This window comes from Neophocaena asiaeorientalis, unplaced genomic scaffold, assembly GCF_003031525.2.
Source record: "Neophocaena asiaeorientalis asiaeorientalis breed wild unplaced genomic scaffold, Neophocaena_asiaeorientalis_V1.1 scaffold7, whole genome shotgun sequence".
NCBI classification, from domain to species: domain Eukaryota; kingdom Metazoa; phylum Chordata; class Mammalia; order Artiodactyla; family Phocoenidae; genus Neophocaena; species Neophocaena asiaeorientalis.
The window spans coordinates 4,711,458-4,724,384 of record NW_020185337.1 but is presented as its reverse complement, the minus strand read 5'-3'; the positions used below and the strand labels follow the sequence as shown (position 1 = coordinate 4,724,384).

General features: G+C 38.8%; 1 non-coding gene across 1 annotated transcript; it reads right to left on the bottom strand.

Annotated features, from left to right (window-relative positions):
• Positions 1–3,526: 3,526 nt before the first annotated feature.
• Positions 3,527–3,599, bottom strand: TRNAK-UUU (transfer RNA lysine (anticodon UUU)). The gene has a single exon. It is a non-coding gene; the product is annotated as a tRNA-Lys (tRNA).
• Positions 3,600–12,927: the final 9,328 nt, after the last annotated feature.

Genomic DNA, 12,927 nt, shown 5'->3' with positions numbered 1-12,927 from the left:
ATTCTCTCAATGGTGTCTTTCAAAGAGCAGAGGTTCTTAATTTTGATAAAAGTCCAATTTATCATTTTTTTCTTTCATGGATCATGCTTTGAGCATCATATTTAAGAGATCTTTGCATAACTCAGTCACGCAGATTTTCTCCTATGCTTTCTTCCAGAAGTTTTCTTTTTATCAGGTTTTACTTTTCTATTTATAATCTATTGTGAGTACCCTTGTGCATGTGCCAGAGGTATGGACTGAATTTATTGTTGTTGTTTTTGCATTTTTTTTGTGTGTGTGTTTTCTTTTTTGTGTTTTTTTTTTGTTTTTGCATTTTGATATCCAGTTGCTTCAGCATCAATTATTGAAAAGACTATCCTTTCTTCTTTGAATTGCCTGGGCACCTTTGTCAAAAATCAATTGACGATATATGTGTGAGTCTATTTCTGGACTCTCTATTCCGTTCCATTAATCCATTTGTCTACTTTTTTTTCTTTTCCATTATAATTTATTATAAGATATTGAATATAGCTCCCTGTGCTATACAGTAGGACCTTGTTTATCTGTTTTATATATAGTAGTTTGTATCTGCTAGTCCCAAACTCCTAACTTATCCCTTTCTCCTTCTTCCCCTTTGGTAACCATAAATTTGTGTTCTGTGTCTCTGAGTTTGTTTTTCTGTTTTGTAAATAAGTTCTTGTGTGTGTGTGTGTATGTATATATATATATATATATATCACATCTTCTTTATCCATTCATCTGTCGATGGACATTTAGGTTGTTTCCATGTCTTGGCCATTGTAAATAGTGCTGCTATGAATATTGGGGTGCATATCTTTTCGAATTAGAGTTTCCGTCTTTTCTGGATATATGCCCAGTGGTGGGATTACTGGATCATATGGTAACTCTATTTTTAGTTTTTTAACATTTGTCTCTCTTGATGCCAATACTACACTGTCTTTATTACAGTGGGTTTATATGTCTTGAAGTCAAGTAGTATAAGTTCTCTAACTTTGTTCTTTTTCAAAGTTGTTTTAGCTATTCTAGGTACTTTGCATTTCCATATGAATTTTAGAATCAGCTTATCAGTTTTGCAAAGAAAAAGATACCCAGCTTGATGAGGTATTGATTGGTATTGTGTTAAATTTACAGATCATTCTGGGAGAAAACTGATAACTTAATAATATTGTCTTCCCACTCATGAACTCAGTATATCTTACTTAGGTCTTTTTAAATTTCTCTGAGCGATACTGTGTCTTGAATCTATGGATTTACAGTTGCAACAAATTTGAATATTTTTTGGCCATTATCTTTTCAAATATTTTTCTGTGCTCCCCACTTTGGAGACTCCAATTACATGCCTATAAGCCATTAGAACTGGTCCCATTTTCACTGATGCTCTGTGCATTTTTTCAATCTTTTTTTTCCCTCTCTCTGTTTCATATTTCTATGTGTTTAAATTCACTAAACTTTTCTTCTGTGATGTCTAATCTGCCATTAATTGCTCGTAGTACATTTTTCATGTCAGTCATTATAACTTTCATCTCTAGAAGTTTGATTTAGGTCTTTATAATATCTTCCATGTCTCTACTTAACATGTTAAGTCATTCCTCTAGCTTATTGAACATATGAGATATAGCTATAACAACTATTCTGTTTGCCAAATAATTTTACCATCTATATCATTTCTGAGTTGGCTTCAGTTGATTTTTCTCCTCATTGTGAGTCATACTTACCTGCTTCTTTGTAATTTTTGATCAATGTCAAATCAAGAATTTTTGATTATTAAATCAGATTTTATAAACAGTGGAAGAAGCATGGACTTAAAACAAGGCTGCTAATTAGGTTTTGTCAAATTTTACAAAAATACGTGATATATATTTATACTAAAACTATATAATCTTCAGATTTAGGAGAGCAGTCAGTTAATATTTTTAGCAGATTAAAAGAGTATTAAATACTGGTACAAGTTGGAAATTGAGAAAACTGTGGGTAGAATTATAGAAAATGAGTTGGTGTTAGACATTTTTTTTTCCTGTGAATATATTGAGCTCTGATTTAGGACATAGTTAAGTTTCTTGGGAGAAGTTTGAACCTATGGGATCTTGTTATTAAGTTTTCTTAGGCAGAGTCACAGCAGCATTTAGTCTAGGGCTAATTTTTAATTTTGCCCACTACTAAGACAAAATCCTACAGTGCTTTGTGAATTATGATGTTTTTTGCTCTGGAACAGGAGCTATTTCCACCCTGAATGATTCCCTGGTGATTTTTTTTTTTTTTTTTAGTTTTTTTTTAATAAGTTTAAATATATATATATATATTTATTTACTTATTTGGTTACACCAGGTCTTAGTTGCAGCACATGGGCTCCTTAGTTGAGGCCAGCGGGCTTCTTAGTTGCAGCACGCATGTGGGATCTAGTTCCCTGACCAGGGATCAAACCTGGGCCTGCTGCATTTGGGAGTACAGAGTCTTATCCACTGCACCACCAGGGAAGTCCCTTCCCTGGTGATTTTTCCCTGTAGTTCTTTCCAGTGATTCTTGTCCTAGTGTCAGGAAGTTTCTTCACCTTCATCTGCTGATTCAGCTGAAGACATGAGGGGACCACCTGAGTGGGGATGGCCAGCGCTCTCTCTCAGTGTAGCTCTTTCCTGTCTGGTCTAGTGTCCTGCGACCTCTAACTGCGTTAGCCTCCCTGAATTCCCAGATCCATCTCCTCAATTCAGAGAGGACTGCAGGCACGCTGTGCTGTGACCCAGAAAGTAAGGCAGTAAACAAGCAGTGCTCTCCTTGTTTGTTTTACCTTGGGTGTTTCATATATTTTGTCCTTTTCAAAAAAGTTGTTTCAGTAAGGTGGGCAAATCTATTCTCTCTCACTCCATCTTGGTTGAAAGCTGAAGTCTTGGATTGCCTATCATCTTCTTATTGATTCTAGGAGTATCTACATATTCCAACTACAAGCCCTTTGACAAATATAGGAGTTAAAATATCTTCTTCAACTCTATCTTCTTCCACTCTTGTTTTTATATTCTCTTGAACATGATTTTTGATGAAGAGACGTTGTCAATTTTAATGTTGCCCTATATATTACTTTTTAAACTTTAGGGTTAATGCTTTCTGTGTCTGTTTACCTTTCCCAAAGTTAAGAAGACACTTCTCTGTGTTTTTGTTTGGAAATGTTCTGGGGTTTTTACTTTAACTTTAAAATCTATAATCCATTTGGCATTGATTTTTGCATATGTTGTGAGCTAGAAATCAAGATTCTTTTTTTTTTTTCATATGAGTATCCAATTGACCCAGCACCACTTACTGAAAAGTCTATCATTTTCCCACCGTACTGCAGTGTCAACTTTGTCATCCATTTCATGAGCATGCATGAGTGGGTCTATTTCTTGGTTCTCCGTACATATGGTTTCAACCTCTGTCAGTAAACAGCATTGATCTGAAGCAGTCATTTCATAATTTTCAGTTTAAAAGAAAACTGAGTTCATTTTTCTTTCCTTTTTTTTTTTAATAAATTTTATTCTGTTTATTTATTTATTCTTGGTGCCTGGACAGGGACTTGAACCCTGGGCCCTCAGATTAAAAGTCTGATGCTCTCCCAGCTGAGCTACCCAGGCACTCCCTAGCTTTTCTTACTTTAACTTAAGTATACATAAGTTTTAACTTAGTAGACTATTGTTTTTCATCCAAAATACAGTTTGAACACAAGAACTGTGTAAATGTAATTATATTAAATAACTCTAATACTATTATATATAATGTTTCAATGTCACAATTACTAAGGGATTTTGGTTTACATTTTACAAAATAAAAACTCTCCTTTACCCAGTGAGTAACCTAAATTTTGAAATATCAGGTTTGAAACAAAATTATGCAATTCAGGCAGTGTTAGCATAATCTGTTTAAAGTTATCATAGCCCCTAATAAATTATAACTGAAATATTCTAAAAACAAACAGTATTTTATTCCTTTGCAAAAGACCACCTTCTCACTATATCTATATAAACCTTATTCCAAGGATATTTTTGTTTTTTAGAAAATATACTGAATTTTATTAACATGCTATAGACAGCCTGAAGTGTTAATCTCCACCTCTACCTTTAAGACTTTCATTATGATGTACAAGGTGTATTTACCCTCTAGCCAAATAATTTTTGAGCAACTTGGTGGAGCCTCCAGTTTACATATCTTACAAAATATTTTCATTGCAGTTGCAAAATCTTATACTTTGCATTGATGGCAACTTTTAATGATATATATGTGGGGTTATAGATTTTATTTATTTATTTTTTATTGGCGTATAGTTGCTTTACACTGCTGTGTCAGTTTCTGCTGTACAGCAAAGTGAATCAGCCGTACGTATACATACATCCCCTCTTTTTTGGATTTCCTTCCCACTTAGGTCACCACAGAGCACCGAGTAGAGTTTCCTGTGCTGTACAGTAGGTTCTCATTAATTATCTATTTTATATATACATAGTAGTGCATATATGTCAATCTCAATCTCCCAATTCATCCCACCACCCCCTTCCCCCTTGGCATCCAAACATTTGTTCTCTATGTCTGTTTCTATTTCTGCTTTGCAAATAAGATCATCTATACCATTTTTCTAGATTCCACATATATGCGTTAATATATGATATTTGTTTTTCCCTTTCTGACTTACTTCACTCTGTATGACAGTCTCTAGGTCCATCCGTGTCTCTACAAATGACCCAATTTCGTTCCTTTTTATGGCTGAGTAATATTCCATTATATATATGTACCACATCTTCTTTATCCATTCCTCTGTTGATGGACATTTAGGTTGCTTCTATGTCCTAGCTATTGTAAATAGTGCTGCAATGAACATTGGGGTGCATGTATCTTTTTGAGTTATGGTTTCCTCTGGGTATATGCCCAGGAGTGGGATTGCTGGGTCGTATGGTAGTTCTGTTTTTAGTTTTTTAAGGAACCTCCATATTGTTCTCCATAGTGGCTGTATCAATTTATATTCTCACCAACAGTGTAAGAGGTTTCCCTTTTCTCCACAGCCTCTCCAGCATTTATTGTTTGTAGATTTTTTGATGATGGCCATTCTGACCGGTGTGAGGTGATACCTCATTGTAGTTTTGATCTGCATTTCTCTAATAATTAGTGATATTGAGCATCTTTTCATGTGTTTGTTGGCCATCTGTACGTTTCAAGGATATTTTCATTCCAAATTATTTAAACACAACTTCCTTAGAAATATTTAGATGTGTGAAAATTTCAATGTATAAAGTTTAGGTTTAAGTTACTTATTAATTTGAAAATATTACATCACTTCTGTTTTTTAAAACTTGGAATTTCCTATTACTAAAGGAATACATTTTTGTTATAGGAAAATCATCAAATATACATAAGTGGAAAATTTTAAAAAGAAAAACAATCTCACCTTTAGGTATCAATAATAATATAAAGCACAGTTTGTCACTTTTTGGAGTCTGGTTATTCAGGGGACAATTCCTACCTGTCTTAGTCCATTTGGGCTGCTATAACAAAAAAACCATAAACTGGGTAGCTTATAAATAACAGAAATTTATTTCTCACAGTTCTGGAGGCTAGGAAGGCCAGTATCAAGGTGCCTGCAGATTCGGCGTCAGGAAAGGGCCCAATTTCTGGTTCATAGTTGGCACCTTCTTGCTGTGCCCTCACTTAGTGGAAGGGGGGAAGGGAGCTAGCTCTGCCTCTTTTACAGAGTCATTAACCTCACTCACTAGGGCTCTGTCCTTACGACCTAATCACCTCCCTGAAGCCCCACCTGGGGGTAAGGATTCTAAGGGGACAGAAACATTCAGACTGTAGCAATACCCAAACACCTCGACTCCAGCACCATCTCCTGTTACCATGTCAGGAGCGAGCAAACATCTGGGTCATCAGCCACCTGAGGAAAGCCCTTCACTCATTCATTCACTCATTCATTCCACAAATATGCATTAAGAACTGATTACATGCCAGGTACCCTGGTAGGTGTTAGGGGTACAAATAAAGCGAATAAGCAAAACAGACAGGGCCCTTTCCCTCCACAGAGTCCGCTACCTAGTGAGACCAGTCAACATCAATAAAACAATCTCACAAATGATGTAAAACGACAACTATGATATCTATTTCTTACAACAGGACAGTAAGAGGGTAGAGTAGGGAATATGACTCAACCAAGGTCTGAGGAAACTTTTCCAGAGGGAGAGATGGGTGACCCGAGATCTGAAGGGTGGGCAGGAATGAACCAGCCCCAATAAAACAAAAGGAAAGTCACACGAGGGAGATAGCAGCATTCCAGGTGCAGGAACAGAGAGAACATAGAGGCGCTGGAGGGGAAAGGAAAAAGAGTGTGTTTGAGGAACCGGCAGAAGGCCTGAGTGATTGAGCACAGAAGGAGATGGGTAAGTGGTCCAGATGAGGCTGGATGGACACCTGTGGAGGGGAGAGGCCACTCACATCTGGTTGGCCACGTCAAGGATGTTGGTTTTTACCCTATGCTCAATGGGCAGCCATTGAAGTGATTATATTTGTGCTTTACAATGATTTCTCTGGCTGAAAAGTGGAGAATCTATGGGGCAGGGGAAAAAGGAAGCAGATACATTAAGCATATGACCAAAAATCCAAGAGAGAGAGGAAGTAGCTTGAAAAGAAGTGGTAGTACAGAAATGGATGGAATGGAAAAATAATCCATAGACAAGCTCATCTACATTTGGTAGTGGGTTGGTAATGGAAGACAATAAAGGAAGATGTAAAGAGTGACTCCAAGAGAAATAAAAAGAAACTGGAGTTGATTTGGTGAGAGTTGAGGATGAGATCATGATTCTGATTTGGTTGATTTTTGTAGAGCAAAGTGGCATGTAAAGAAGGCAGTTATATTTACAGGTTGGTGGTTCAGAAGAGAGAACTGGGCTGGGGATGAAAATTTGTGAAGTGTCAAATACCACCCACGTGAGAAAGTATAGGATGAGAAGAGTGGTGGGCTAGACTTTAGAATGCCAAGGGCCAGTAAAAGAAGAGCCTGCAAAGAAATCTGAGTGGAGCAGGGAGATAGGAAGGTTCAAACCTGTGATGTCTCAGAGGCCAAGGTTCTGAGAGTTTTAGGAAGGCGTGAAAATTCTCGTCTGATTTAGTGATGTGGGGGTCATGACCTTGGAAAATATAAGAGAGAAAGTGGGATGGAAGCCAAGGTGAAGCAGATTGAAGAGTAAGGGAGGATGAACAAGAGATAGAAACTATAGCAACACTCAACAGACGTCTGGCTGTGAAAGAGGAGAGAAAAGCTGGTAGAGAAAAAGGTAGCTAAAAAGCAATATATGGGGGGCGGGTAGTGGTGGGAGATTGGGATTGACATATATACACTAATATGCATAAAACAGATAACTAATAAGAACTTGCTGTATAAAAAATAAAATAAAGTTCAAAACAAAACAAAACTAAATGTGCAGGGACTAAAATACCTACAGAGGGATTCCCTGGTGATGCAGTAGTTAAGACTCCACGCTCTCAAAGCAAGGGGCCTGGGTTCGATCCCTGGTCTGGGAACTGGATCCCACACACATGCCACAACTAACAGTTCACATGCCACAACTAGGGAGCCCGCCTGCCGCAACTAAGACCCGATGCAACCAAATAAATAAATATATATTTTTAAAGGCAATATACGTTGTAGAGGATTTTTTACATTGTTTTGTCTTAAGGGATGTGAGTATATTTAAAATGGAGTGGATAATTTAACTCAGTTTCCAGTTAAAACTGAAGAGAACTGTAGTCTGTTGCCTACAATCCTTTTGTCAAATACAGGGCAGCCAACTTTCATTTTAATGTTATGGTAGTTTATTCAGAGGAACAGTGCTAACATTCAGGGAGAATTAAATAATCTGTACCTGCATGTTATCAGCAATTTCATATAAGATTCCTCTCACAATAGCTGTTTGAAAAGGCATCATAGTAATGGCTCCTTTCCGTTTAAAAAAGAGTTGGGTATGTATGCGTGTGAGTGTATGTGAACCTACACCCTATCAGAACATGGTGGTATCAAACAAAATTTGGCAAATTACAGCCCTTTGGCTAAATCTGGCTCACTAATTGTTTTTTTTTTTTTTTTAATTTATTTTTGGCTGCATTGGGTCTTCATTGCTGTGCACGGGCTTTCTCTAGTTGTGGCAAGTGGGGGTTACTCTTTGCTGTGGTGCACAGGCTTCTCATTGCAGTGGCTTCTCTTGGTGCAGGGCACGGGTTCTAGGTGCACAGGCTTCAGTAGTTGTGGCACGTGGGCTCAGTAGTTGTGGCTTGCAGGCTCTAGAGCGCAGGCTCAGTAGTTGTGGCGCACGGGCTTAGTTGCTCCACGGAATGTGGGCTCTTCCCAGCCCAGGGCTCAAACCCTTGTCTCCTGCATTGGCAGGAGGATTCCCAATCACTGAACCACCAGGGACGTCCCACTATTTGTTTTTTTAAATAAAGTTTTATTGCAACACACACCAGTGATACAATTACACAGAGAGTATTTAGATATAGAGAGATCATTTATAGGGTGATGTTCTTGAAAAGATGCAATGGCATGAAATCCAAAGCATAAGTGGAGGGACTGACCTCTCATAACAGGAAAGCAATGCCTTTCATTTGCCGTGGGAAGGGGGGAGTAGCAGGACTGAAGATGGTATGTAGGTTTGCACATGTGATGGCTAGTGGCTGAAGGAGTTTCCATCTGAGCACTTTGGTTTTCTGATGAAACTATAAGATCTTTGGTTGATGGAGGGTTTGGACATTTGAGATATCTGAAGCTGGTTTAAGAACTATTGCAAGCATCATTCATAATAGCCAAAAAGTAGAAACAATCCAAATGTCCATCATCTGATAAATGGATAAGAAAAATGTGAAATATCCATATAATGCAATAGTATTTAACATTTAATGTTTAACATTATAAAGGAATGAAGTACTGATGCATGCTACAACAATGGAAAAACCTTGACGACATTATGCTGAGAGGAACCAGTCACAGAAGGTCACATGTTGCCTGATTCCATTCATATGAAACGTCCAAAGGAGGCAAATCCATAGAAACAGAGAGATTACTGGTTGTCAGGGATGCAGGGGGAGGAGGAATGGGGTTTCTTTTTGGGGTGATGAAATATTCTGAAATTAGATAGTGGTGAGGTTGAAGAATTTTGTGAATATACTAAAATCACTGAATTGTATACTTTAAAAATGTGACTTTTATGGTAGGTGAATTATATCTCAATAAAGCTGTTGTTTAACAAAAAGAAGACGGGGTTTCCCTGGTGGCACAGTGGTTGAGAGTCCGCCTGCCGATGCAGGGGACACAGGTTCGTGCCCCAGTCCGGGAAGATCCCACATGCTGCGGAGCGGCTGGGTCTGTGAGCCATGGCCGCTGAGCCTGTGCGTCCGGAGCCTGTGCTCCGCAACGGGAGAGGCCACATCAGTGAGAGTCCCACGTACCGCAAAAAAAAAAAAAAAGACAGACAGAAAGAAAACTTTTTGCAGAGAATATAATGCACTGTCCAGATAAAGGAAGTGGGATTGCCAGGTACCAGAGACATCCATAAAGCTAATGAAGCTGGCTGCACAGGTCCCCAGGAGAGTAGGGAACTGCTGGGAGAGGTTGGGTGTCCTAGTTGGGAGGGGAAGTTAGGATGCACTCAGAAAGCATATCCGTGCAAGGATTCTGGCAAATTATCATAGAGGTCTCAAAAGAAAGGCATCTGTATCTCAAAGGTGCCAGTAATTTGTTCCTTATTCATTTCCTCATTCTAGGTTCATATTCGTCGTAATTTTTAATTTGTAATTGTATATTCTTTTCCTTTAAAATGACTCCCCAAACTATATATGATTCAGGTTCCAGAAGACCAAGATCCGCCCCTGCAGAGAGCTGAGGATCTATGTATTTGAGGTCACTGAACATGAATTTACAGCGACATCACTGATTCTGTTGTGTAACTTTCTCCAAAAGTGCTTGGCTGTTTGGGTGCAGAAGCAAGTGCAGTCAGGTTCACCCAGTGTTGGGGTTTTGTGAGTGGGAAGCACGTTATTAAAAATGTGGACCGCAAAATCCGAACTGGATAAGGGGGGGAGGTGAAGACGGAGAGGTCTGATGGGATATGCGAAAGCAGAGGTGTCAACGGGCTAGAAAGCTGTTGGAGAAGAAAGAAGATTACAGAGGAAGAACTTGAAAGATCAAGTTGGAAGATGCGTAGCTGGAGTGGGCTGCTGGAGGTGAATGACAAAGTCCACAGAGGGGTGATGGTCTGAGGCGATATGAAGGCCACGGGAGGTGACAATTGGCACTTGCTTTGAGGAAAAGTCTAAACTCTAAGAAGATCTCCAGGCCTCAGCACAACCTGTCCCTTGTCTGCTTCTGTCACCTTACCCAGTCCAATGTCCCTCTCACTCATCTCTCTGCTGCCTTCATTCAGGTACTCCGGAGTTTCTTCCAGCCTGAGGATTTAGACACCTCGTAGTTTCTCTGTTGTCTGGAATACTCTTCTCTGCTGCTTGGCCAGGCCATTTCTCCTCATCCTGAGGGTCTCAGTTTAAAGTCAGTTCCTCAGGGAAGTCTTTCCCACATACCCACCCTTCTCCCAGGGGGTAGAGCCTCCAGCTGTATGCCCAGGTAAGACTCTTTGTTTTTCCTTCACAGCATTTATCAACTGTATTGTAGAAGTTAAGGGGCTAATGACTAGTAAAATGTTCTTCTCTAGAATAAAGGAGTGAGGTAATAGGTCTGGCTCACCTCCCTATTATATCCTGGGTCCTCAAGAACTTGTATATACAAAGACATTCCATAAATATTTGTTGTATGAATGAAATTTAAGATACTGATGTGTAGTAGTGTTTTCCAGCATACCTTTTAACATATAAGGATACAAAATGTAATTTTACAGATCATCTAAAAATGGCATATAATGTAAAGATAAAGCCAATTTCCTTTCTAACATACATACATGAAGACATATCTATCTTCAACCTCTCCTCACTTATTTGATCTCTAGAAATATAAATCTCAAACAACATAGTCGAAGATAAGGTAAAATACTTAATGATTTCTTATATGGAAATGAGATCATTGAATCCCTTATTTGAAATAATGAAAAAGATTACTGGGTATACAGTCGGTCCTTCCATATCCTTGGGTTCCTCATCCAAGGAGCCAATGAACCTCAGATGGGAAATACTCGGAAAAAATCCAGAAAGTTCCAAAAAGCAAAACGTGAATTTGCTGCATGCTAGCAACAATTTACATAGCATTTACATTGTATTAGGTATTATAAGTAATTAGAGATGATTTATAGTATAAAGATGTGAATACTACACCATCTTATACAAGGAAATTGAGCAGCAAAGGATTTTGGTATGGGGAGGGATCCTGAAACCCATTCCCCAGGGATAAGGAGGGCTGACTGTATTACAGTCTTTCATTAAAAAGAATCTGAAAAAGCATATATGTATATATACATATACAAATATACACACACACACATACATAAACACACATGTGTATCACTGAATCACTATACCGTACACCTGAAACTAAAACAACAATTGTAAATAAACTATACTTCAATTTAAAAAAGAAAGAACTTTAGGGATTTCCCTGTCTGTCCAGTAGTCAAGAATTCCTCTTCCACTGCAGGGGGCATGGGTTCCAGCCCTGGTTGGGGAACTAAGATCCTGCATGCCACATGGGTGTGGCCAAAAAAAAAGAAAAAGAGACAGACAGAGAGATTTTAAAAAAGGACTTTATAACAGGAGTGGAGGAAGTGGTAAATTATCTAGCCAACACTTAACTATGAAAGAGTGGACTAGTCTTAGAAATGTTAATTATAAATACTTTGACTCAGTGTACAGACACACTGCCTGTGGGAGAAGTGGAAAACAAATTCAGTGATTTATTTTCATTTGCACGCTTGTGGTAAAACCTGAGTTCACATAAAAATTGCTTTGGTTTATGAGCTGCCATAAAAATTACACTCACTTGTATTCTAAAAAGCCTTAAAATGTAAGAAAAACAATGAACCCCCTTTGCTTGTTTTTTCTCTCTCAATTCTCCTTACGGTTATCCCTTTGATCCTTCACAAAACAAGTCTGATTCTCTTCTTCACAACATCTTTCAAATCTCTGGCTAGCTGCCTCTTTAAGGAAGACTTGTCTCATCCTATCTGACCTGGTCCCACCCTGGTTATTCTTCTAATTTACTGTGTTTATTTCCCCCAGGGCACAACATTTATCACAATCTGTACTTGTGTTGACCCCTGTTTACTATCCAACGCAGCCACAGAAATGTCACTTCCATGAGTGCAGAGACCTCCAGTTCTCACCACCCCAGCACCTAATTTCCTACAACTGTACAAGCTTTTCAAACTCAGAGAACTCCTGAAAGTGAATGTTATATTAACAAGAAAATGCCTGAGGTTATTTTTTCCAGAAACGTTCACTTATCTCCTACTATTTTTAGCACTTTTATCTGATTATTTATATTATCTTCCAAAATTTGTGAGGGCTTTGTTTTCCATAAATAAACTGGAAAAGATATTTCTATTACAGGATCGTGTTAAACTCAGGACCACGTATCATAATTGTAAAGCACACGCAAGAAAGCAAATAGCGCTAAGACATCCAGTAAGTTTCCCTTTTCTGGTCCAACACCCCAAAGATAGATTTTAAACAAATGCCAAGTCAAGTGGAAGAAACCGGCAACAAATGGAGGGAGTGTGAGACTTCAAAATGTCCCAGAGATCGATTCAACCAAATCCTTTGGCCCCGCTAAGCGTTCCCACACCACTCAGGCAAGGCTGCTCCGGGGACCAGCCCACACCAGCCCGGAAGGGTCCCCCTCTGCCCTCCGCTCCAGGCTGGTCGCCTTAGCGCGTTCCCCCGGGTCCTCGCCCTCCTGGTCCCTGCCCTTCAGACTCGCGGGCAGGGATC